Genomic DNA, 26287 nt, shown 5'->3' on the forward strand with positions numbered 1-26287 from the left:
CGGGGTTTCAAAGGCCACCGACTTCTCCCGACAGAGTTACAAATATATTCACACCATTCTAAGCAGGTCCGTGAACGGGCATGGTGATATTACTGGTGTGCTCAGTCGACGGGAGCTGCTAAACCTATACTCTTTGTTACAGAGAACACCGCTATACTTGGGACACATCCTGGCAGAGTATATACGACATCAGGGGCAGTATGCCAGGATCGGTGCCCTCTTCTCTGGTCTCTATACCACGAGGTTAGTCATCGGTATGGGCTTACTCGATACGATCCGAGGGATCGAGCATGCGACTATACCTAATCCCATAGGCATGGAGAGTATTAGATTGATGGGGATGGTTCGCAGGTGTCAGTCGGGAGTGTATGTGTTGATTACACCTACACCAGAGACAGTGGAGGGGCAGAGATGACACAGTGGAGGTTCCTCAGGCCACTCTTGGGCCATAGCCAAAGCACACAGATACCGAGGAGACACCCGCAACACAGGATCTGTCCCCAGTGTGCTTGTTTTCTCCACCTCAAGCCAATGATCATTTTGAGAGGCTTGAGAGTGCTGTAAGTGTACTCTGGACTAAGATTGCTGAGGTTCGCTCGACAAAGGCCACGCAGCACATTGAGTTCATGGCGTGTTTCGACATTTTACAGTAGTTTCTTGAGAGAGATGCGAGATCACCATTTGTGCTGCAACCCCGGACCTCTCCGGCTCATCCAGTACCATCATCACCGGGTCATGCGCTGATCGATCTGCCTAGTCCACCACAACCAGCAATGGAAGCAGAGCCGACATAGGATGACACCGACGCTTGATGCGTCTTTGTTTTACTTTGACTTTATATTTTTTTTTATTTATGCATTTTATTTTGTACTTGAACACTTAGAAAGGATCCTCCTTCTAAGTTTATCTTTTATTTTTATCTCGAGTTGTATTTATTGCCTTATCTTTTATATACTCGAGCTATTTTTGTTTTTATTAAGCTTCACTAAACCCCCTTGTGTATGTGTGTAGATGGTCTTGTTAGTTTGGGAATTGAAAACTAGTCATTGACACGGCCAATGTTCGACCGTGTGTGCTTTACTACCCGTTGGAACTTTACTCCCAAGGATTTAGCTCTGTCAAACGCAACGCTAGGAGTTAGGAGAGTATTATTTCGATTACCCACTCCCACATATTTTTTTTGTATTGCTATACTTTCTATGGAGCTTGCATGTGTACATTGAGTGCAATGTACATCTTAAGTGTGGAGTGGAGTTCACGTTGCACATGTTTTTTACATATATTTTGATTGATATACATGCTCACGTAGCCAATGGCGGTTCACCTTAGTTTCAATGTTTGTATTCTTGTGTCTAGGAGAATCTTTAACATTAAATGTTCTCATGCTCTAGTTTTTACTTGAATTTCTAGGAATTTTTGCCCGATTGACAGTTATTGCACTACTCGCTCATGAAACCCTTTTGGAAAGTCAAGTTCGATGTTTAAGGACTAATTAGTTTTGTTTCTTGTTCTATTTTTCTGAAAAAAATTTGGAAAATAGAAAAGAAAGAAAATATATGGTTTAGTTGTTCATTTGGGTTGGAAAGGGCTACCACCTATGAAGTATGAAGCTACTCTCAAAAGTCGGATACTAGTTATGCCCTAATGAGAGAAAGAGCTAACTCATGGGATGAGTGAAATCTACCACCCCGGTAGAAAGAGCTACCACATAGAAAGTGTGAAAGCCTCCTTAGCGGCCGCTTCGAAAAGTGCTACCTTAGAGGATGCGTCAAGCCACTACCACCTTTTTGGTTTGTTATGTTTTGTAGTTAAATACGTTCCTAATACTTAGATCTTTGATGATTATACTTTGGGTTGAATTGACCAATTTTACACACACTTACATGATTTCAGGTTGTTGTCCTTTTTTATTCAAGTTTTTAGCTAGAGCATTGATTTTTCATATTTAGTGTTGAAATTTCCATTACTTTTAGAATGCTCTCATTGCATGCTTTAGTGAACCTAAGGCCGAGCACTTTCAATCTTTCCTTCTTCTACCCTTCAATGCTTTATTTCTTTGCTTGAGGACAAGCAAAAGCTTAAGTGTGGGGGAGTTTGATAAGTGCTTTTGTGTTAAGAATGCAAAGTGTTCATTCCTTACAACGAGCGTTGTTTTTATCAGGTTTAAGCGCTAATACATGTAGCAAATCACTGTAGTAAGACTAACACGTTCGTATATGCGTGTACACCGTAAGTGCACGGGTGTCAAAGTAATAATCCCAGATGAGTGGGTATCGTATCCACAGAGAGTAGGGAATAAAGACACTTAAATTGTTTCTAAACTAATGTGGAAGATGAATAGCGATATGTGTGACAAGATTCAATTCTCAAGAGTAAAAATAACAAGAAAGAGAGCACAAGTAAAGGAGAAAGTAAGGCAATCGATAAAAATGGGGTACCCTGATATTTTTCCGCCTAGGACAGTCATTTCAAGTGCAAGAAACCTCTATTATGCTTCCTAATTAATGCAATAGTGAGTCATGGAAATCCTTAATTACATAGTCCCAAATCTAAGGTCAACCATGCCTAACTCTATACATGTCCCGGAGGAGAAATCAAACAATCTCAATACCTTGCACTCGTATAGAATTGCAATGAGCTCTACGGATTCCAAATGATAAACCCTATTCCTATGTATAGACCTAACCCTTTGGTCCAGGTGAAAGATCCCTAGCAACAATTAAGCCCCAGATGCTAAAATCACTTCAACGCTTCACTCTGTTGTACTAGCAACTAAGCCCCAGCGGAAGGTCATCCCTTAGCCCATTCATTCTACTATGGCCGCAAAGAACTCTTGGAACATGGAGGTAGGATAGACCACACCGGAGAGGAAAGGGGACGCTCTGCTACCTCTTGACTCACCCTCTTAACCCTCTCCAATCTAGCTTTGTCTAACTCTCATGGTGTGTCACTCACTCACAAGAGTTACCAAGAAGAACTCTCAACCCAAGTGTCACTCCAGGGGAATATTCATACAATCAGGAATACGAGATTGGAACTCACATTAAACATCAATTAATTGAAAGCATAATAAAGAGATTCAATTAAACAAAGACATCCTAGGGTTCACAAATAACCAAGTACCCACTATGAGTTTAGCTCTCCATGGAGCTAGACACAATCAATGAAATCGAATGTAAAAACAAAGCATCCATAGAAAACCCCCTTATTAGTCATGGTGATGGTCTTGTGGAGAGTCCTCTACTCGTCGCAAGGGTACCTTTGTTTGGCCTAGGATACACCTCGCCGGATCAGTGCCGACGAAAGCTCTCCCACTAATCTTCTTCCAAACAGTGCATGATGTCGGAGCCATAAAACATCTCCAAAGCCCTAGCCAATACCTCTCAAAACCCTAGCCACAACCCTCTCTCAAGTTGTGGAAAAGATGGAGAAAAGAATACTGAAATCGGGGCTGAAATCGGCTTTTAAAGGGCTGGAATCGGGAATCCACACGCCCGTGTGAGCGCCCCTGTGGATTTTTCGCACGAGCGTGTGGAATTGCCACACACCCGTGTGGATTCTCTGTTTTCCTATTTTCTCAGGCGGCTATAAATAGTGCTGGTACAGTATTCTTGCTACAGTTTTTTCTACAATGCCTGCTACAATACCGGCCCAAAATACTCCTGAATCCTTGCTTTCATCGAGGTAACGCAAACGGGCACACGTTTATGTCATGGATCGCTTTGCTTCTTCAATAACGGGCATGTTGGTGAAGATCTTGTTTTATATGAACAAATCAGAATGCTTGAATGTGACTGCCCTTGTGCCCCTCCAAATAGTTATACTAACTTGAATACGATGAGGTTGGCACACATTCCCGCATCTCGAACCCGACCTATGTCTTCGCATTTAAAACTTAGCAAGATTTCCTCTAAATTGGTGCATTTACGACCCACATTGGCTTCTTTCTTTAATATTCAGCCTCACAACCTTACTTCCATGAAAGTAACATAAATACACACATATTAGCGTTAAAACCCGATAAAGTACGTCTTTCATCGGCCATGATTACAGATTTTGTGTCCTCAATTTCGATGTTTCTTTCACTAGTGCTTTCACCCACTTCTCTAAGTCTTCGACGCAAGGTCCTCTCGATTTCACTGTCTTGTGCAACTAGATTTGATGGATTTGCTTGTGTCATGCACAGTACCTTGCAAAGTCAGTGTGGAATCCTCTGCTGCATCCCTACCGCCACCGCTGCTCTCAGTGGTGGTAGTGGCTAAAATGTAAGCTCCATGCCCATATTTGCGCACCACTCCCATCATCCTGAGAGTATCGAGTCCAAGTGAAGAGGGGATAACTGTCTGATAAGTATCCCGAAGAGCATCACCGAGACCCATCCCCAGAATAAGTCTAGTAATGTAGAGACCAACAAATAATACTCCTACTCTCCCATTCTGGCCGTGGTACCCATGTAATCCACCACAATGTGCCCCAAATGAATAGGCATGGACCAAGCCATGGAATACAGATAAAGCAGACTCTGTCGTCTTGGAGTACTAGTGTTATCACCTCGGCCATCCACAGATCTGCTAATAACAGTGAATAAATATCTATAGCTCAGCCGAGACAAACATGTGGCCTTGTATATTCCTGGTTCATGCTGCCCCTATCCGCATAAAACCTGGTAAACTTGCTGTGGGCTTAAGGTGCCAAAGTAATCTGTTGGTAGATGTCCATACTCCTCGGTTTCTATATATGTTTTGTAGTACAAGCCCATGCGAATTGAAAACTCAGAAATACTCATACCAAATTGACAACCGAACACTCTAAAATGTATGTCATCCACAAACTCAAAAGACGCTAGCACCTCCAAAGTCAACGGCTTGAAAACTGGCTCTCGTATAGATAACAACCTCTGCCAGCCTCCTACGGCCATCAGCGCCTCCAATTCCCTGATTAAATCATCACCCTACTGGACCCTACATAGCATACTCAGGTCCACGAACCGGGATTGGCCAAACCTAATCTCCAATAGCCGCTTGAAATGAGCTTGATGTTCAGGATTCGGAAATACAATATGTGCTAGCTCGGGTGAAGGCTCCCTAGGGCGCTTGCCTTCTTGCCTCCTTGAGTGAGGTGCCATTCCTGCGACAAATGAGGAAGGAATGATTAAATAATACTCAAAAATAACATACTGCAGAATTTCACACGAGCCTATGGAAATTACCCACGCCTGTGTGGACCTGCGGGGTGTGAAAACCGCACGGTTATGCACCAATTCTCCAAAAATTCAACTTAAAACTGCCCCTAAGGACTTCCCAAACATGCATAAGACATTATATCATGAAAATTGGCACAACTCAAGATTCTCAATCTAATAAAAACAAGGATTTGTGAAGAAAAGTGGATAAGAAGGGTTACCGATAAAATAGATGATAGTATTTCAAAAATCAGCACGAAATATGAAAAAAATCCTACAAAACAATGGTAAAGGACCGAGAAGTTGATCAAGAGTAGTTTTCGGGTGATTGGAGATGAAGAAAAAGAGAATCCACAAAGATTTTTAAAGAAAAACGCACGTCTCTTGGAATTCTGCGAATCCACACGGGCGTGCGGAAGTTACATACGGTCGTGTACCCCCTCAGGAAAGCTTCACAGGGGCAGGTGCACGCCCCCGTGTGCTCTCAGGAAAACACTCACTGCCTCGGAATGCAAATACATGGGCGTGTGAGAAATACCCACGCCCGTGCGCTCGTCTCACAAGGGCAGCCGCACGCCCCTGTGGCTGCTCTGGACATCCGAGAAAACTTGCTAAGTGTTCCGCACGGCGTGGGCCTTCACAAGCCCAACTCATAGGGGCAAGCGCATGTCTTTGTGTCTTCTCGGGATGGGGAGTGCTCCTCTGCAGAGAGTCGCACGGGCGTGTGGAAATTACCCACACCCGTACGATTTTCAGAAGGTCACCCACATGGCCGAGTCCACGCCCTGTGTACTCTTGCGATAATCTGCTCGTCTCTGCAGGAATTCACATACTCGTGCGGAAATTACCCACGGGCGTGTGAGAATCGCATGGTCGTTCACTGGGGCGAGTCCACGCCTATGTGCCTTCTCTGGATAAGCCCGCAATACAAAACCACTGGCGTGTGTTAATTCCACAAGACCGTGTGTTTTCTCTGGATGCCTTAGAAAATTCTGTAGGCTCTGCAGAAAATTATTTGAACATGTTTACACACTCAAAGCCTGCCCCAATATGCAATTTATACCAGTAAGAAACATGAGAAATATCTCAAACGACCAAAACTTTGCCAAATTCACATAAAAACACACGATGATCTTGAAAACCCACGATAAAAACACAGCAGAAATATAAAACATCAAGACACCAACACTCAACAATTTATTCAAGCAACACTAAACTACCAAATGAAGGAAATAGTAAACACTTGGGTTGCATCCCAAGAAGCGCCCGTGTGGAAATTCCACATGCCCGTGTGGATGCCTGATTCCAGCCCTATTTAAGCCGCGATTCAGCCTGATTTTGGGGATCTTCTTTCCCCCTTCTCTAACTTTTCTCCATCTTTTGAGAGGCTGTCAGCTAGGGTTTTGAGAGGCTTTTGACACATCTTTGGAGTGGTTCTCCGAATTCGACACCGAGCTTGACTTGGAAGAAGGTTACTGGGGGGAGCTTTCGTTGGCACTGATTCGGCGTGGTGTGCCCTAGGTCAGATGAGGGGACCTTTGGAGAAGACAAGGCTACCCCACAAGACCATCGACATGAATACCGAGGGGGTTTTCCTATGGATTGCTTATCCTTACTTTCGATTTCATTGTAGATTGTATTGTACTTCACGGAGAGCTAGACCACCTAGTGGGTACTTGGATTTTGTAAGCGCCAGTGGAGTTGTCTCTTACCACTTTACTCTATTGTGACCATAAAGAACACTTGGAACATGGAGGTAGGATAAATCACACCGGAGGAGAAAGGGGACATTCCGCCACCTCTTGACTGACCCTCTCAACCCTCTCCAATCTATCATTCTCTAACCCTCATGGTGTGTCACTCATCCACAAGGATTACCAAAATGGATTATCAACCCTAGTGTCAGTCTAAGGGAAAATCAACTCAACAGGCATTCAAGATTGAAACTCAATTAAAACATTAATCAATAAAAGCATGATAAGAGGTCAAAGAAAGAATATCAAACAAATAATATTAGCAATTGTTCCTTCACAAAATAAGATAAAACTAAAGCAGCTCAAGATTCAAAAGTAAAATAAGAGTAGAAAGATAATATGAATGATCAAACAAATGAATAGCGATATTCACAAATATGAATAATATAGCAAACTAGATCACCAAAATCCTAATTTTTGTAAAGGTTACTAGTCCCTAAAAATGGTGCCAGAAACTTGATGAACTCTCCGCAAGTGCAAAGATTGTTACCAATAATAAAGTGGTACCACACAAGGGGGTAGGGTTGTCGAACCATATGGACTAGACTTCTAATATTGATTAATCCTCTGATAAGTGCTTGTGTATAAGTATTCCTAAGTATACTTTTCTTACATTGAGCATTACTTTTATCATGTTTTATGGCTCATTCATGTGTATTTGTGTTCTTTTGTGCATTTAGTGTTGTGGAGACAAGTTTTGAAGAAAGGAAGCAAAAATAGATCATAAACATAATTTTTGAGTAACCTCTTACATAGAACAAGGATCAAGGCACATGTTGTGATCATATGCATGTGGGTGTGTGGCAACCTCCAAAAGTGTGCAACTGAACCTACTAATTGGAGGGGCACAAAGGCTATCACACACACATGCTCCAACTTGTGTAGTATTTTCAAGAGCTTCGTCAACATGTTTGAAAGAGAAGATGTGATATGATCTACCACATGGTTGTGTGTCCAACCATGTGGCCTGAATGAAAGAAGAAGCTTTCAGGAGTACTATAGCAATTACTGTTCATAGAGTGAAAAAAATGAAGAACCTGGAAATCGACACACACGTGTGGAAATTCCAAATGGGCGTGTGAAATCCCGATTTTAGCCTTTTAAATACCGCTTCGAAGAATTATTTTGGTGATGCTTTTTCTATCTTTTTATGACATCGTTGCCAGGGTTTGGAGAGTTTTTGCTGGGATTTCAGAGTATTTCTAGTGCTTTCGACAACGATTTCTTTTAAAGGAGAGTTATTGGTTTTGGGGGAGCTTTTCGATGCCATTGATTTGGCGAGGTGTGGCCTAGGCTCGACGGAGGAGTCTTTAAAGAAAAAGTGGCTTTTAGAGACCATCACCACAGATGACAAGGGGTTTATCTTTATGGAGTGTTTTCATTTACTTTTGATTTTATCTTTGATTTTGTATCGCTCTATGGATAGCTAAACCCCTAGTGGATACTTGGACTTGTAAACCATAGGATGATTTTGTTTCATTAACTTCTATCATGTTTCCTTTAATTGATGTTTTAATTGAGTTTTAATCTTGTGTATTTATTGGTTTGATTTTCCCTTAGAGTGACACTAGGGTTGAGAATCCATCTATTCATCATTTTGATGAGTGACCATTTCTATTAGGCTTAAACTTAGCATGATTGAAGAGGGTTGAGAGTGTGAGTCGAGAGGTAGCGGAACATCCCTTTTTCCTCCGACGTGATTTATCTTACCTCCACATTCCAAGAGTTCTTTGCAATCATGATAGAGTGAAGTGATAAGAGATCTTCTCCGCTAGGTCTTAGTTACTGATAAGTGCTTGTGCGATATGAATGCGAAGCGTTCATTCCTTATGTTGAGCATTACTTTTCTCAGGTTTTTACACTAATATGTGTGTTTTTATGTTACTTTTATACAGGTAGGGTTATGAGGCCGAGTATGAAGGAAATAGGCCAATGTGGATCATAATGCACCTATTTTGGAGGAGATCTTGCTAAGGTTCAAACGCGAAGACATAGGTCAGGTGTGAGATGCTAGAGTGTGTGCCAACCTCCTCGTATTCAAGTGAGCACATTCATTTGGAGGGGCACAAAGGCAGTCACACTCGAGCATTCCGACTTATACATATAAGAACAAGAAATCCACCAACATGTACATCATTGAAGAAGCAAGTGATTCACGACATAAACGTGTGTCCGTTTGCGTTACCCCAATGAAAGTATGGAATTCGGGAGTATTTCCGGTATAATACTGTAGCTAGGTACTGTAGCAAAACACTGTAGCGAGTATGTAGCAGCCCTGTTCACAGCCGGCCGAGAAATCAGAGAAATAGAGAATCCACACGGGCGTGTGGAAATTATCCACGCCCGTGTGGAAATTCCACAGGGGCGTGTGACATCATACACGCCCGTGTAGTCGCCCGATTCCAGCCCTATTTAAAGCCGATTTCAGTATTCTTTTCTCCATCTTTTCCCCAACCGGTGAGAGGGTTTCGGCTAGGGTTTCGAGGGGTATTGGCCAAGGTTTTGGAGAGGTTCTACGGCTCCGACATCATGATTCCATTAGGAAGATGGTTGGTAGGGGAGATTCGATCGAGGCGTATCCTATACCGGATGAAGGAATCCTTGGACGATGAGTAGAGGACTTTCCACGAGACCATCGACACGACCATCGAGGGGGTTTCTTTATGTATTCATTGCTTTTACATTCAATTTCTTTGATTGTACTTAGCTCCATGGAGAGCTAAACCCCTAGTGGGTACTTCGGTGATTGTGAACCCTAGGATGTACTCGTTTCATTGAACTTCTTTATTATGCTTTCAATAAATTGATGTTTATTGTGAGTTCCAACCTTGAATGCTTGATTGTATGAACATTTCCCCTAGAGTGACACTAGGGGTTGAGAGTTCTTGTTGGTAACCTTGTGAGTGAGTGACACACCACGAGCGTTAGACAAAGCTAGGTTGGAGAGGGTGAGTCGAGAGGTACAGGAGCGTCACCTTTCCCCTCTGACATGAAAGATTCTACCTCCATTCCTTGAGTTCTTTGCAGCCATAATAGAGTGAATGGTCTAAGGGATGAACCTCCGCTGGGGCCTAGTTGCGCGTGCAATGGAGTGAAGCGTTGAGGGGATCTTAGTATTTAGGGCTTAATTGTGGCTAGGGACCTTCCGCCTGGACCAAAGGGTTAGGTCTATAATTAGGAAGCGATTTATCATTTGGAATCCCTAGAGCCCATTGCAACTTATTTCGAGTGCGAGGTTGAGAGGTTATTTAATCTCTCCTCCGGGACATGAGCAGAGTTAGGCATAGTTGACCTTAGATTTGGGACTATGTATGTAAGGATTTCCACGACTCACCATTGCATTGATTAGGAAGCATAATAGAGAGAGTTCTTGCACTTGAAATGATTTTCCTAGGTGAAACATCATCCGAGTACCCCATCTTTATCGATTGCCTTACCATCTTATTTATTCTTGTTCTCTCACTTGTTTCTTTTATTATTGAGAATTGAATCAATTTCACACCAATCACTATTGATATTTCACATAGCTAAGAACCAAATTAAGTATTTTCATTCCCTACTCCCTGTGGATTCGACCCCGCTCACCCGGGATTATTACTTCGACAAACCCGTGCACTTGCGGGATATAAGCAAGGGGTACTTGTCAGTTATGTAAGCAATAGAGTGAAGTGTTGAGAAATTTTTTAGTGCTGGGGCTTAGTTGTGATTAGGAATCTTTCGCTTGGATCAAAAGGGTTGATATAAATTAGGGAATAGGTTTTATCACTTAGAGTCCCTAGAACCTCAAGTAGTCCCCCACAGTGTGAGGTGTTGAGAGTATCCCTTTCCACCGAGGCATAGTATAGAGGGCTAGTCATTGTTGACCTTAGGTTTGGGACCATGTGTCTTTCGATTTTCACAACTCATTAAATCTTAGTTAGGAAAACATAATATTAGTCTTGCACTTGAAATAGTAGTCCTAGGGTGAGCATTGTCCGAGTACCCAACTTTACAATTGATTATCTTTTTTATTGCTCTTGTTTACTCTCTTTTTGTTTATTTTTATTATCATTAATAGTTTGAATCACAATCACCAATTGATTTTCACTCTAGCTAAATAGCAATACTTTTTGTTTCGAGACATCTATTCCCTGTGGATTCGACTACCCACCCTTTGGATACTTATTACTTCAAAAAAATCCGTGCACTTGCGGTACACACAAATCGGTGTGATAAAGGAGTTAACTACTAATCAAATCTGTTGTACCCTGCCCTATTTTTTAACACTAATTTTTTTTAAATATTTCAGCATACTTGGGAGTTAGAAGGGCAATTTGGTCTTTTTCCATGTCCCTTCTTTTGGCAATACCCCCAACCATGCATTGTCATTTCAAAGCCATGACTTGTCTTTTTTAAAGCCATGCTTTTCCTTTCATTACCTCTTTGCTTTTCTCTTGGAGAAGGAGACCTTGAATGAAAATCCTTCCCTTGATAAATTGAAGCTCCATCTTTCTTTCCTCCTTCTCTCTGGAAGCTAACAAGGTAAACACCCCATTCCTTCTTACTTTCTGCTTGTTTCTTCATTATTGCTAGGTGAACTTAGTGCTTGTGCTGAATGAGCATATTTGAGCCTTGATTCTTGTATAGAAGGTTATTGGAGTATGATTCCCTTGTTTGTTTTCCAAAAGTTGTTGGAATCTTAAGTGAACCTTGTGCACGCAATTTTGGGGTTACGGTAGCAACAGTGAGTTCTCCTTGTTTTCATGGTTTATAAGGCTTAGAGGGAAGCCTCGAACCTTTGCAATTCTTTGGAAATCCCTGGTCTTAGTTTTGTGCTAACCCTTGAGGGAAGCCTCGTTGAGGTTTGTTTTGCAGGCTTAATGTTAGGGATTTCCTTGGTATTTCTTTGGCTTACTCTTTTCTTGTTTGTGTATGTGTACGGTCATGGTTGGTTAGGTGTTGAGGAATTGGCTTGAAGTAAGGAGCTGGTGAAGGAGTAACTCTCTCCCATGCTATACTCACCTATGTTTGTGAGTGGGACAAATTAGCATAATTCTATTAGAATAATATCGATATATATATCCATTTATATATTATGTTGCTTGAGCAAGGTTTTTTTGGTTAATATACTTTAATCAAGATGTTTATTGCCTTGGAATTAGTTATTTATTTATGTTTCATGTTTGCATGTATTATTGTCAAAAAGAAGGATCTTCTTGAGGATGCTTGTCTTTTATTGTTGTGTTTCATTGGATTTGAAATGCTTTGTATATGCTTACGCTTTCTTCATTTCCCTTATATTGAAATGATGGCTACTCAGTTGTGATTGTGGCTTTGGGCTTTTTCATTGTGAAAAGCATATTTTGTATTATTGGTTGGTGACATCCTACTACAGTAGGTGGTTTCCATGGTCAGGCCGTTGAGGTGGCGTGAAGACCGGTAGACTTGTTGGTCCATTTTAGGTGGGTGTGTAGAGCACTAATTGGACAGTCATTAGGGAGCTAGAGTCACCATATGGTGAACCGATGGATCAACATCAAGGGCATCAGTACCTTCACAGCTCTGGATCTAGCCTTAGCCACGATTAATGTTTTGAGAGGTTTATAGAAAATTTCATGCTGGTTGCTTGTTATGGGTTGAATATTCTTTTGAGTTGTTGATCTCTTGCTTTTGAGTTTGAGATTTATGGTATTCTATTTCTTTTTAGTGTCATCTCAAATTGGTGATGAGCGGGTGAGACCCAACTATTGCTCTTAGGAGGACAGTCTCCCCTAAATTTAATTTGGCACTAATATTATGATTACTTATTATGAAACTCATGCTATTTACTTTGTTATATTTGTAATCGTGACTATTTTGATTTATATGTTTTATGGTGGAAAATTTGCTTCATGTTTAGCTTGTTTTCATAATTTGAAAACCCTAGTTGTGGTAAAAGACTTTTTTTACACTATCTTTTGTTATATTGTATTAATGATTTCTATTACATGTATTTATATTCTAAACTATTGGTATTATTGGTAAAACCTTATTTGGATGATTTATATCTTGTATCTTGGTATTTTCTTATAAGATTGTGCTAACCTCCCTATATGGAGTAATGTTAGTTGCTCACCCCTCTTTCTTCCTCCCTGGTAGTTGTAGGTAGTAGGTGCGGTGGTGTGGCAACATGCTGAGCATTTGCTATTATTCTATCCTCTGTATTTTTCCTTCAGTACATGTATGTTTATTTTGGTCATGCACATTTGTTGAGTCTTGGATCCACTAGTGTGTAGAGAACTTTGTTGCGTGGTTTTGTATTTTAACAACTCTTAAACTTTTTGAATATAAGCAATTGTTGTTGTTGATGTTACTTCACTACATGTTTGTGAATCTCTCTATTTTCCATACTCATTGTTATTGTTGTTGTTGTTACTTCCGCTATGTATCATTGTGATTCTCCTCTCTATATTCGTGTTAGATATTATTTAATTTCAAGTTTGTTGAGTAGCCTTAAGGTGTTCCGAGGGTTGTCACATTCCATGGGCCCGCGGTTGGGTTATGACAAAATCTAAATAACAAAGGGATGGAAGAACCAGGTAGACTAGGGTTGAGTTTTGAAAACAAGAGAGCAATTCCCTAGGATGATTCCTACGTGCTCAAGATATCGGCTTGAGTCTAATGCCTACCAGGGTACATTTTGAGATCCTTACAGGTGCTCAAAAGCTTTGTTGCATCTACGCCTCTCAAATAAGCCAAGTTTTGCAACACATGGATTAACACAAGAATGCAATAGAACTCCATAGGCATTAAAACACAAGTAGTCAAAGTATAATAGACAACATATATCACAATTCTTGGTACCGTGGAACTGTTAACCCCTTATTAATTAATACAACTGAGAGAAGAAGATAACATAAATAAGAGAGACATCATGACTTCCTCCTTTTACAAGATCTCTTCAATTATACTTCAAGAACTCCATGGAATGGGTAACTATGGTGTCCTAACTTTTTCCCAACTTCCTTGCTTTGTTTTTGACTCATTCCTTGTGTGTATCTTTGGTGTGTAAGTGCTCTTGCTTGTCTTTTGGTGTTAGGATTTAAGTTGCAGTCAAGTGAAGTTATGAAAGGGTGTGGAAAACCCTTAAAAGTTAGCCCAAGGCATTGTGGCCTCCCTTGGGGGAACAAGGGAACCCAAAAAGCCTCTTTGGAAGCCTTAAAGCCTCCCTTGTTGCCGCATGGGACCCTGTCAAGCTTCTTTAGATTTCTTCACAGCCTCCCTTATGGCCGCAAGGGAGCCCATGAAGGAAACCCAATTGTTGGGTTCCTAGGGCTTAAAAAGCCCATCATGCCCTTCTCTTTTGCACCTTCTTCTCATTCTTTTTCTCCCCTTCTCTTCCCCTCTTTAATCTTCTCTTATCTTGTCTTTGCTTGGATTTAGAAGCTTGGAGATCTCATTCCTCCCCTCTTGTAAAGGTGTTTCCTCGAGTTTGGAGGAGCTTGGAGGTATGGTTCTTCTCCTTCTTCTTCCCTTCTCTCTTGTTTTTGAGTTGTGAGTGGGACTATTAAGCATAATTATGTTGGAAGAATACCTCTCTATATATATATATGTGCATTGTGATGCTTGAGTAAGGCTTTATATGTTTTGTACTTTGATTTAAGATGTAGATTTTACTTGGAATGAGTTATATATATACATACATATATGTTTCTTATTTGAAAAGTATTACTATTCAAAAGAAAGTTTTTTTGAGTTGATATTTGATTCGAAATTTGTAAGTCAGATTTATAGATTCTATGGGTTATAAATTATAATATCATGCATACCTTTGTCATATTTGGTTTAATTCAACTCGATGACACTTTGACATGTTAATAGCTCTTGAAATGTCTTTTATTGGTATTTTAAAGCCATATTTAAATAATGATCAAGTTTATTTGCAAAGTTTGCAAAAATATTATATTTATGTTTTGAAAACTTTATTATTGAATCATAGTTTTGAAGTGAATGTTTTGAGACTCTTGTTATGATATTAGATGAGTTTACGCAAACTATTTATGCAACACATTTTGTGTTATTGTTGATGTTATGATTAAAATGAGTACCGAAGGATTATTGTGTTTTTCAAGTGATTCTAATTTGATGAAAAGGTATTCATCCAAGATGTTTTGAGCAACTAATTCCCTCTTAATATGGAAGTTGATTATGTGAAAATTTGTGAAACATATTGAGATCTCTACCATTGCGTTTATCTATACATTGAGCCTACAGGTTGTATGTTACATATTTGTATGGATGGTGACAATGGAGCTGAGCTCTTGTAATTACTGTAGTAAGAATTAGTGTTCCATAGGCCAACCTATCAGAGGTGGTGTGAAAATCTCCTTTTGTGTATAACACACTTTCAAGAGGCGGGTAGAGAACCTAAAAGGGTGTATTGTTGGGTTGTTCTGAGTCATCACATGGGCTTCCAAGCCGCCAACGCCAAGGGATGCGTATCTTGTCGGCTCCAGACCTAATCGAGGCCCCGGTTAGTGACAGAGTATTTTTGGAGGTTATTTATTATGTGATTGATTATCAACTTATTTATTTTCAAAACTTTGATGAATGCTCAATTTTGAAATTGTATTTGTTTTTCAAATCATTGATGTTTTTAAAATGATTATTATTCAGTATACTACTTATGCAAACCCAATTTCTTGTTTCACTGTTAGTATTTATGCTATCTTTGTTATTGTTAAACTTATGAGACATTCAACATGTTAGAATTGATAAACTTTGCATTTTTATAGTTGCTATAATTATATTTAATTTGAGTTGTTACGATTTATTTGTAGCATTGTAAAGTTCGTTTAATGTTTAACTTATTTTTATAGTTGAACCTATGTTTGGGAAATTGTAGTTTTTGTTGTTTTTAAGCTCTAGTGAGGTTTAAAGATTTCTTTGTACTATTTTTCTTCTGTTTTATTGTGTTAAAGATCACTATTATGTGTCGTTATGTTCTAAACTAGTTATATTATTAGCAAAGTATTTATTTTGGTGATTTATGATTATCATGGTTGGTTTTAATTCCGGTGGAGTTGTGCTAATTCCCTCACTGAGTAACTTTGGTTGCTCATCCCCTCTTTCTTCTTCCCAGGCTGTTGCAGGTAGTAGGTGAGGCTGCGTGGCTGCGTGGCTGCGTGGCTGCGTGCTGAGCATTTGCTACCTTCCTATCTTCTGTGTATCTTTTCAGATTATGTATGTGATAAGGTCCCCTTGCGTATATCCCGCAAGTGCACGGGTTTGTCGAAGTAATAATCCCGGGTGAGCGGGGTCAAATCCACAGGGAGTAGGAGTAAAGACACTTAATTCAATTCTTAGCTATGTGGAGTATCAACAATGATAAGTGTGGTAATGATTCAATTCTCAGAAATTAAAAGCAATAAGTAAGAGAGCAAAAGTAAGGAGGAGGCAAGGCAATCGATAAAGATGGGGTACTCGGATGATGCTTCACCTAGGATAATCGCTTCAAGTGCAAGAACTCTCTATTATGGTTCCTAATCAATGGAATGGTGAGTCGTGGAAATCCTTACATACATAGTCCTAAATCTAAGGTCAACTATGTCTAACTCTATACATGTCATGGAGGAGAAATCGAACAATCTCAACACCTCGCACTCGCATAGAGTTGCAATGAGCTCTAGGGATTCCAAGTGATAAATCTCTTCCTAGATTTAGACCTAACCCTTTGGTCCAGGCGGAAGGTCCCTAGCCACAATTAAGCCCTATATACTAAGATCATCTCAACGCTTCACTCGATTGCACGCGCAACTAGGCCCCAACGGAGGTTCATCCCTTAGACTATTCACTCTAATATGGCCGCAAAGAACTCGAGGAACGGAGGTAGAATCTATCACGTCAGAGGGGAAAGGGGACGCTCTTGTACCTCTCAACTCACCCTCTCAACCATCTCCAATCTAGCTTTGTCTAACGCTCGTGGTGTGTCACTCACTCACAAGGTTACCAACAAGAACTCTCAACCCTAGTGTCACTCTAGGGGAAATATTCATACAATCAAGCATTCAAGGTTGGAACTCACAATAAACATCAATTTATTGAAATCATAATAAAGAAGTTCAATGAAGCGAATACATCCTAGGGTTCACAATCACCCAAGTACCCACTAGGGGTTTAGCTCTCCATGGAGCTAAGTACAATCAAAGAAATCGAATGTAAAAGCAATGAATCCATAAAGAAACCCCCTCGATGGTCGTGTCGATGGTCTTGTGGAAAGTCCTCTACTCGTCATCCAAGGATTCCTTCGTCCGGTATAGGATACGCCTCTATTGAAGCTCCCCTACCAACCTTCTTCCTAATTCAATCATGATGTCAGAGCTGTAGAACCTCTCCAAAACCTTGGCCAATACCCCTCGAAACCCTAGCCGATGCCCTCTCGGAAGTTGGGGAAAGGATGGAGAAAACAATACCAAAATCGGGGTTGAATCGGCTTTAAATAGGGCTGGAATCGGGCAACTCCACGGGCGTGGACGATACACGCGCCCGTGCGGAATTTCCACACAGGCGTGGATAATTTCCACACACCCATGTGGATTCTCTGTTTCTCTGGTTTCTCGGTACTGTGAGCAGTCTGCTACATGACTTTGTTACAGCTTTTGTCTGCGGTGTCTCGCTACGGGTCTTCGACCTGAATAACTTCCCCAATTCCATACTTTCATCGGGGTAACGCAAACGGGCACACGTTCACGTCGTGAATCACTTGCTTCTTCAATAATATATATGTTGGTGGAGCTCCTGTTCTTGTATGCATATGACGGAATGCTCGAGTGTGACTGCCTTTGTGCCCCTCCAAATGGATGTGCTCACTCGAATGCGAGGAGGTTGGCACACACTCTAGCATCTTACACCTGTCCTATGTCTTCGTGTTTGAAGTTTAGCAAGATCTCATCCAAAATAAGTGCATTATGATCTACATTGGCCTATTTCCTTCATACTCGGCCTCACAGCCCTACCTGCGTAAAAGTAACATAAAAACACACATATTAATGTAAAAACCTGAGAAAAGTAATGCTCAACATAAGGAATGAACGCTTCGCATTCATATCGCACAAGCACTTATCAAATTCCCCCACACTTAAGCTTTTGCTTGTCCTCAACCAAACATTAAAACATTCTATGCATCAATGAAGAAAATATTGAAAGTGCTTGGCCTTAGGTTCACCAAAGTATACAAAGATAGCATTCTACAAGTAAGGAAAATTTCAACACTAAATACGAAAAATCAATGCTCTACCTAAAAACTTGAATCAAAAAGGATAACAAACCCAAATTTCGTGTAAGTGTGTGAACTCACTCAAAACACCCCAAGTTATACTCCTCAAAGTTCTAAGTGAAAGGGACTTATTTATCTACACAAGTGATAAAAATTTTAAAAGATGGTAGCAGCTTCACACATCCTCTAAGGTAGCCCTTTCCAAAGCGGCCGCTAAGGTGGCTTTCACACTTTCGAGGTGGTAGCTCTTTCTACCCGGGTGGTAGCTTTCACTTATCCTATGAGATAGCTCTTTTCTCTCATTAGGGCATAACTAGTATCCGACTTGTGAGAGTAGCTTCATACTTCATAGGTGGTAGCTCTTTTCACCCAACAAATACAAATAAACAATAAAAACTATTTTTGTTCTTTTCTTTTTCATTTTTTTCCATTTCAATTTAGCAAAAAGAAGTAAACCTAACTAGTCCCTTTAACATCAAACATGAGTTTCCAATAGAGTTCAAAGAGTGAGTAGTGCACTAATTGTAAATCGGGCAAAAATTCCTTAAAATTCAAGCAAGAACTAGAGCATGAAAACATTCAATGTTAACAATTCTCCTAGACTTAAGAATACAAACATTGCAACTAAGGTGAACCGCCATTGGCTATGTGAGCATATATCAATCAAGAACAATAGAAAAGATGTGCACATTATGAAACTCCCCCCACACTTAAGTTGTACATTGTCCTCAATGTACACATGCCACTCACTCAAAAATATATCATTCAAAAAAATAGATGTGGGAGAAGCAATCAAAACAATACTCCCCTGACTCCTAGTGTTGCGTTTGATGAAGCTAATTCATTGGGAGTAGTGTTCCAACGGGTTGTGAAGCTCGCACGGCCAATTGCCGAAGCACCTTCACCGTGCCCATGACTAAGTCTCAATTTCCAAGAAGACAAGACCATCTGCACGCATACACGAGGGGGTTCAGTGAAGCTCAAGAAAAACAAAAAATAACTCGAGTGTATAAAAGATGAAGCAATGAATACAACTCGATAATGCAAAATAACATAAACTCAGAAGGAAAATCCTTTCTGAGTGAACAAGTCTAAACACAAGATAATAAGATAAAGTAAAATGCATGAAAGTAAAAGAAAGGTCAAGTGTCGGAGTCGCTCTCGGGCTCCGCTGCTGCTGCTACTGAAGTGGAAGCAAATAGTGGATCCTCCGTTGCTGGGGTCGAGGATGGAGGTGTTGGAGGTGCTGGAGGTACTGGCGGTGCCTGAAGAGTCCTCGGCTGCAGGACGAATGATGAGGCAACGTCTCGCTCTAGGATCTGCTGTAATATGTCAAAACGTGCCATGAACTCTGTGTACTGAGTGGCCTGCATAGCCCTAATCTTAGCAACCTCGGCTTGGACCACTCCTATAGCATTCTCGAGCCTCTCAAAGTGATCATTGGCTCGAGAAGGTGAAAACATGCGCACTGGGGGTGGTTCCTCGGCCGCTGGAGGTGCCTCGGTCTCCATCGATGTGGGCTGAGGCTCGGGGCGGGCTGAGATGCTCCGTCATCATCACCCTCATCATCAGCTATCTCTGGGGCTGGTAGAACTAACGCAAAAACCCCTGTCCGAACCCTGCGGACCATGCCCATCAACCGCATTGTTTCTAGACCCAGGGGAACGGGTACACTCGTCTTCTTGGCCCCGCGAATCGAATCCAAGAGACCCATGCCCATCACTAATCTCGTAATGTAAGGGCCCGAGAAGATCGCTCCAGTGTAGTGTACTGTCCCTGGTGTCTGATGTAATCAGCCAAGATGTGCCCTAAGTGGATCGGTACGCGCTCTACCATCGAGTACAAGTACAGTAACTCCTGGCGGCTCAAGACACCAGTACTATCGCCACGGCCATTCACCGACCTACTCATGATGGTGTGCAAATATCTGTAGGCAGGTCGGGAAAGGCACGTGGCCTTGGAGACCCCGGCTCGTACTGACACTGACCACATAGCACTCTGTAAGCTCTCTGCGGGGTCAAGGTTCCAGGATAATCAGTAGGCAACTATGCATACTCCTCTGAATCTGTGAATGCCTCCTCGTATAAGCCAAGTAGTATGGAAAACTGCGTAATGCTCAAACTATGGTGGCGTCCAAACACTCTGAACTGAATGGTGCCCAAACTGTTGAAGCTCGCATACGCTCTATCAAACTCAAACGAGGAGAAACTCTCGGATAGCTGGCTCTCTAATCGTCAACAACTGCTGCCAACCACCATCTGAAACAAGGTCCTCAACCTCATCAGCGAACTCATCTCCCTACTGAAGATCTCGTAATATAGTCGTGTCCAGGAATCGAGTCTATCCGAAGCGGAGTCTCGATAAGCGCTCATAATGGGCCTGATGTTCGGGAATCGCAAATCGCATGCCTCGGGCTCAGAGGATTACTCACGTGGCCTCTTATCATCTTACATCTTTGTCCTAGGTGCCATGATCTACCAAATTTAAACAAAATTAGTCAAATAATGTTAATAAAACAATAGTGCAGAAATCCGCACGGTTGTGTGGAATTTTCGCAAGCCCGTGTCGATTCACGGGGCGTGAGAACCGCACGGCCAGGCATCAACAATCCAAAAATACAACTCAATAATATCTCTAACTTCATTCTAAACATAAATCATTGTTCCAATTGAAGAAACGAAACATTATTAACCAGATTAATCAAAAGAGATCATGAATTGACGAAGAAGATGAAGAAAATGAATTTACCGACAAGGAGAAGTGAAAAAATAAAGAGCCGGCCGGAAAACTTGCTAAAATCCCACCAAACTAGTGCAATGGACTCGGAGAATGTTGTGAGAGTGTTTTCAAGTGAAAAGGAGTCGTGAAGAAGGAGAGAAATCATCCCCTCTTTAAACAGAACTCGCGACTTTTGGCATTCTGTGCATCCACACCGGCGTGTGGAAATTCCCCACTCCCGTGCGCCTCACTTCAAAAGCTCCACAGGGGCGTATGCACGCCCCCGTGCGCTCTCGGGAAAAACTCTCACTAACTTAGAACGATCTCCCACGGGCGTGCGGAAATTATCCACGCCCGTGCGAAATACCCACAAGGGTAGATGCACGCCCCTGTGGCTTCCCTGGACATCCGAGAAAGATATCAAGTCTTCCACACGCCCGTGCGGAAATTCCCCACGGCCGTGGACATTTACAAGCCCAATTCACAGGGGCAGCCGCACGCCCCTGTGTTTTTTCGGGATGGAGTGAGCAACCTGCAGAGTTTCGCACGGGCGTGCAGAAATTACCCACGCTCATATGGGGTTCACAAGGTCACCCACAGGGTCGAGTCCACGCCCCTGTGTGTTCTCGGGAAAATCTGCCCAACTCTACAGGAAAGAACACGCCCGTGCGGAAATTACCCACGGGCGTGCGCCAGTCGCATGGTCATCCACAGGGGCAGTCGCACGCCCCTGTGCCCTCTCTGGATGAGCTCACAGTACACATCCACTGGCGTGCCAAAATTTCCCACGCCCGTGTGTTTTCTCTGGATGACTTAGGAAAACCTGCAGGCTCTGCAGAACTAGTCTGAACATGTCTGCACACTCAGAGCCTGCCCTATTATGCAAAATTTACCAGATAAAAACACAAAATAGAACTCAAATGACCAAACTTCGCCAATTCGCAACAAAACACACAATGAATACTTTTTTTTTTTAAAACCCAACATAAAATCGCAGCACAAGCACTCAAAAAATTTCAACACCAACACTTAACAATTTATTCATTCAAACAAACTAAACTAAAAGGTACAAAAAAAGTAAACACTTGGGTTGCCTCCCAAGAATCGCTTGTTTAACGTCACTAAGCTTGACGTAACTTTCTTACCTCACGGGGGTTCATGAATGAAGGTTGCCCTCTTACCCATAACTTGAAAGCATGATGAGGAAAGTCTCTTGAGGGTAGATGATGTACTATCGGGCTTCGGACCACCTAGCAATCGTTCGTCCAACTTCCTTGGCTCATGTATGTCTCCAATAGCCTTGGGGCGTTTTCGGTGGTGTCTCCTAGCCCTCTTCATTTTCTGGAGCACATTCTTCAAGATCCCCGGGGTAGATGTTTCCTCTCCATTCAAGCCAAGCATCATTACTTCTTCATTGCTCTCCTCTTGGTCGAACAAACCTTCATACGGATCCGGGTTGAACATTTCCGTATATATTCATCAACAATCTCATCGAGTAGTGTCTAGAAAAATACAAAGTGTCATCAAAATCGAGAGAATGCCGCATGGCTTCAGCAAGGCGGTAAGTGACCTTATCGTCTCCGACTCTCAATGTAAGCTCTCCGCCGTCCATGTCAATCAATGCTTTGGAAGTCCGCAAGAATGGTCTCCGAAGTATCAAGGATACATCAGCATCCTCATCGACATCTAGCACTACAAAGTCAACCGGAAAAATGTACTTGTCCACTTTGACTAGCACGTCTTCAATGATGCCTCTCGGATGTCGTACCGTTCGGTCCGCCAATTGTAAAGTCATCTGAGTAGGCCTAGGCTCACCCAAGCCTAGCTTTTGGAAGAAAGTATATGGCATGACGTTGATACTTGCCCCTGAATCTGCCAATGCCATTACCTCACCTAAGTTGCCGATGTTACACGGAATAATGAAGCTTCCCGAGTCCTTCTTCTTGTTCGGCATGTTCTTTTGCAACACCGCCGAGCATGAAGCATCAAGCACCACTGAAGCACTCTCCTCCAATTTCCTCTTCTTGGTCAATAGGTCTTTCAGGAACTTCGCAAACTTAGGCATTTGAGCCAAAGCCTCAACAAAAGGAATGTTGATGTGGAGTTTCTTGAACAAACTCAGGAACTTCTTATACTGCTCATCCCCTTGGTCATTCTTCAATCTAGAGGGATAAGGGATTCTTGGCTTGAAAGGTGGGGGTGCCATCTCTTTCTCTTTGGTTGCTCCCTTCTCAACCTCTATGACCTCGAGTGCGTGTTCTTTCGGCTTCTCACTCGAAAGCCTCCCTTCAACCTCACGACCGCTTCTCAAAGCGATCGCCTTCACATGTTCTCTTGGGTTGGTTTTTGTGTTACTTGGTAAACTCCCATGTGGCCTTTCAGAGAGAGACTTCGCAATTTGCCCCACTTGATTTTCAAGATTGTGCAAAGGGGCGGTGTGATTGCGAAGTGTAGCCTCGACTGATTCAAACCTTGTATTTGCCGATTGAACAAATCTAGCCAAGTGCTTCTCCAAATCCGTCATTCGGGTTTCCAAACCTGAAATTCTGTTTTCCACTTGAGGGGCTTGTTGTTGTTGTTGCAACCCCGATGGCCCCATGGTCTTCTGTGGTCCTTGATTACTGCATGAAAAGTTGGGATGATTCTCCAACCTGAATTGTAGGTGTTGCAGTATGGATTCCCTTGAGGTCTCATTCCATTACCTACAAAGTCAACATTCTTAACTGAAGAAACATCACCAATGACGATTGGGCAATCGGAGGGAGCATGTCCTCCACCACAACCGGTGCAATTGGTCATGGCCACAACTCAATTCGAAGCTATAAGATCTAGCTTCTTACTCAAACTCTCCACTTGGCCCGCCAATAAAGTTATTGTATCAATTTCATGGAGACCGGCACTTTTTTCTTTTCCCTAACGTTCCACTGGTAGCTATTTAACCTCATTTCCTCAATCAATTGACGAGCCTCATCGGGGGTTTTGCTACCTAAGGTACCTATTGCCGCCGCATCCAAGAGTTGCCTTGTACTCGGGTTCAAACCATTGTAGAAGGTTTGAACAATCATCCACTCCGGGAATCCGTGTTGCGGACACTTGCGCAGGAGTTCCTTGAACCTTTCCTATGTCTCAAATAGAGACTCCAATTCCAACTGCATAAAGGATGAGATCTCATTCCTAAGCTTTGCTGATTTTCCGGGAGGAAAATAACGGGCTAGAAAAGCTTTTACCATCTCCTCCCATGTAGTGATTGATGCTCTAGGTAATGAGTCTAGCCACTGCTTCGCTTTCCCCTTTAAGGAAAATGGGAAGGCTCTCAACTTGATGGCATCATCCATCACACCATTTATCTTCAGCATGTCACATACCTCGAGGAAGCTCTCTATGTGACTGTTTGGATCCTCATCGGCCAAATCGTTGCATTGTGTGGACTGCTGCAGCATATGGATGAATGCCGGTTTTAGCTCGAAATTCTGAGCTGTAATTGGGGGATGCACAATACTCGATTGTGTCCCCAACACTGAAGATTTGGCATAATTGGATAGTGTTCGTTGTTGCTCATTTTGTTCTGCCATGTTGTCAGATCCTTCTACTTCCAAATCAGCTGGATTAGGTTGTTCTTGTACAGGTTCTTTCTCTTTCCTTCGAAGTGTACGTTCCAGCTCAGGGTCTCCTTCAATCAATATTAATGGATTCCCTTGGGTCATAACCTGGAGCTGCACCAAAAGTAAAGAAAAAGAAAATCAGAACGATGATAGAATAGGAAGATATGAAATAGAATGTGTAGTGAAATAGCTAAGAAAACAAAGTGCAAAGTATCTCTAAATACCTAACTACCCGCCAACGGCGCCAAAAACTTGACAAGGTCCCCTTGCTTATATCCCGCAAGTGCACGGGTTTGTCGAAGTAATAATCCCGGATGAGCGGGGTTGAATCCACAGGGAGTAAGGAGTAAAGACACTTAATTCGATTCTTAGCTATGTGAAGTATCAACAATGATAACTGTGGTAATGATTCAATTCTCAGAAATTAAAAGCAACAAGTAAGAGAGCAAAAGTAAGGAGGAGGCAAGGCAATCGATGAAGATGCGGTACTCGGATGATGCTTCACCTAGGATAATCGCTTCAAGTGCAAGAACTCTCTATTATGCTTCCTAATAAATGCAATGGTGAGTCGTGGAAATCCTTACATACATAGTCCCAAATCTAAGGTCAACTATGCCTAACTATATACATGTCCCGGAGGAGAAATCGAACAATCTCAACACCTCGGACTCGCATAGAGTTGCAATGAGCTCTAGGGATTCCAAGTGATAAATCTCTTCCTAGATTTAGACCTAACCCTTTGGTCCAGGCGGAAGGTCCCTAGCCACAATTAAGCCCTAGATACTAAGATCACCTCAACGCTTCACTCCATTACATGCGCAACTAGGCACCAGCGGAGGTTTATCCCTTAGACCATTCACTCTATTATGGCCGCAAAGAACTCAAGGAACGGAGGTAGAATCTATCACGGCAGAGGGGAAAGGAGACGCTCCTGTACCTCTCGACTCACCCTCTCAACCCTCTCCAACCTAGCTTTGTCTAACGCTCGTGGTGTGGCACTCACTCACAAGGTTACCAACAAGAACTCTCAACCCTAGTGTCACTCTAGGGGAAATGTTCATACAATCAAGCATTCAAGGTTGGAACTCACAATAAGCATCAATTTATTGAAAGCATAATAAAGAAGTTCAATGAAACGAATACATCCTAGGATTCACAATCACCCAAGTACCCACTAGTGGTTTAGCTCTCCATGGAGCTAAGTACAATCAAAGAAATCGAATGTAAAAGCAACAAATCCATAAAGAAACCCCCTCGATAGTCGTGTCGATGGTCTTATGGAAAGTCCTCTACTCGTCGTCCAAGGATTCCTTGGTCCGGTATAGGATATGCCTGGATCGAAGCACCCCTACCAACCTTCTTCCTAATGGAATCACGATGTCAAAGCCGTAGAACCTCTCTAAAACCTTGGCCAATACCCCTTGAAACCCTAGCCGAAGCCCTCTCGCAAGTTGGGGAAAAGATGGAGAAAAGAATACCAAAATCGGGGCTGAATTGGCTTTAAATAGGGCTGAAATCGGGCAACTCCACGGGCATGGACGGTACACGCGCCCGTACGGAATTTCCACACGGGCGTGGATAATTTCCACACGCCCGTGTGGATTCTATGTTTCTCTGGTTTCTCGGCCGGCTATGAACAGTGCTGCTACAATACTTGCTACAGTGTTGCTACATTACTCTGCTACAGTCTTCGACCTGAATAACATCCCAATTCCATACTTTCATCGGGGTAACGCAAACGGGCACACGTTCATGTCATAAATCACTTGCTTCTTCAATGATATATATGTTGCTGGAG

The 26287-nt window shown here is 42.2% G+C and overlaps 1 non-coding gene across 1 annotated transcript; it reads left to right on the forward strand.

The window, feature by feature from the left end:
- Window positions 1–23962: 23962 nt before the first annotated feature.
- LOC120259793 lies at window positions 23963–24069 on the forward strand. The gene has a single exon (XR_005536343.1). It is a non-coding gene; the product is annotated as a small nucleolar RNA R71 (small nucleolar RNA).
- Window positions 24070–26287: the final 2218 nt, after the last annotated feature.

The sequence above is a fragment of the Dioscorea cayenensis genome, chromosome 4 (genome assembly GCF_009730915.1).
Source record: "Dioscorea cayenensis subsp. rotundata cultivar TDr96_F1 chromosome 4, TDr96_F1_v2_PseudoChromosome.rev07_lg8_w22 25.fasta, whole genome shotgun sequence".
Classification (NCBI taxonomy): domain Eukaryota; kingdom Viridiplantae; phylum Streptophyta; class Magnoliopsida; order Dioscoreales; family Dioscoreaceae; genus Dioscorea; species Dioscorea cayenensis.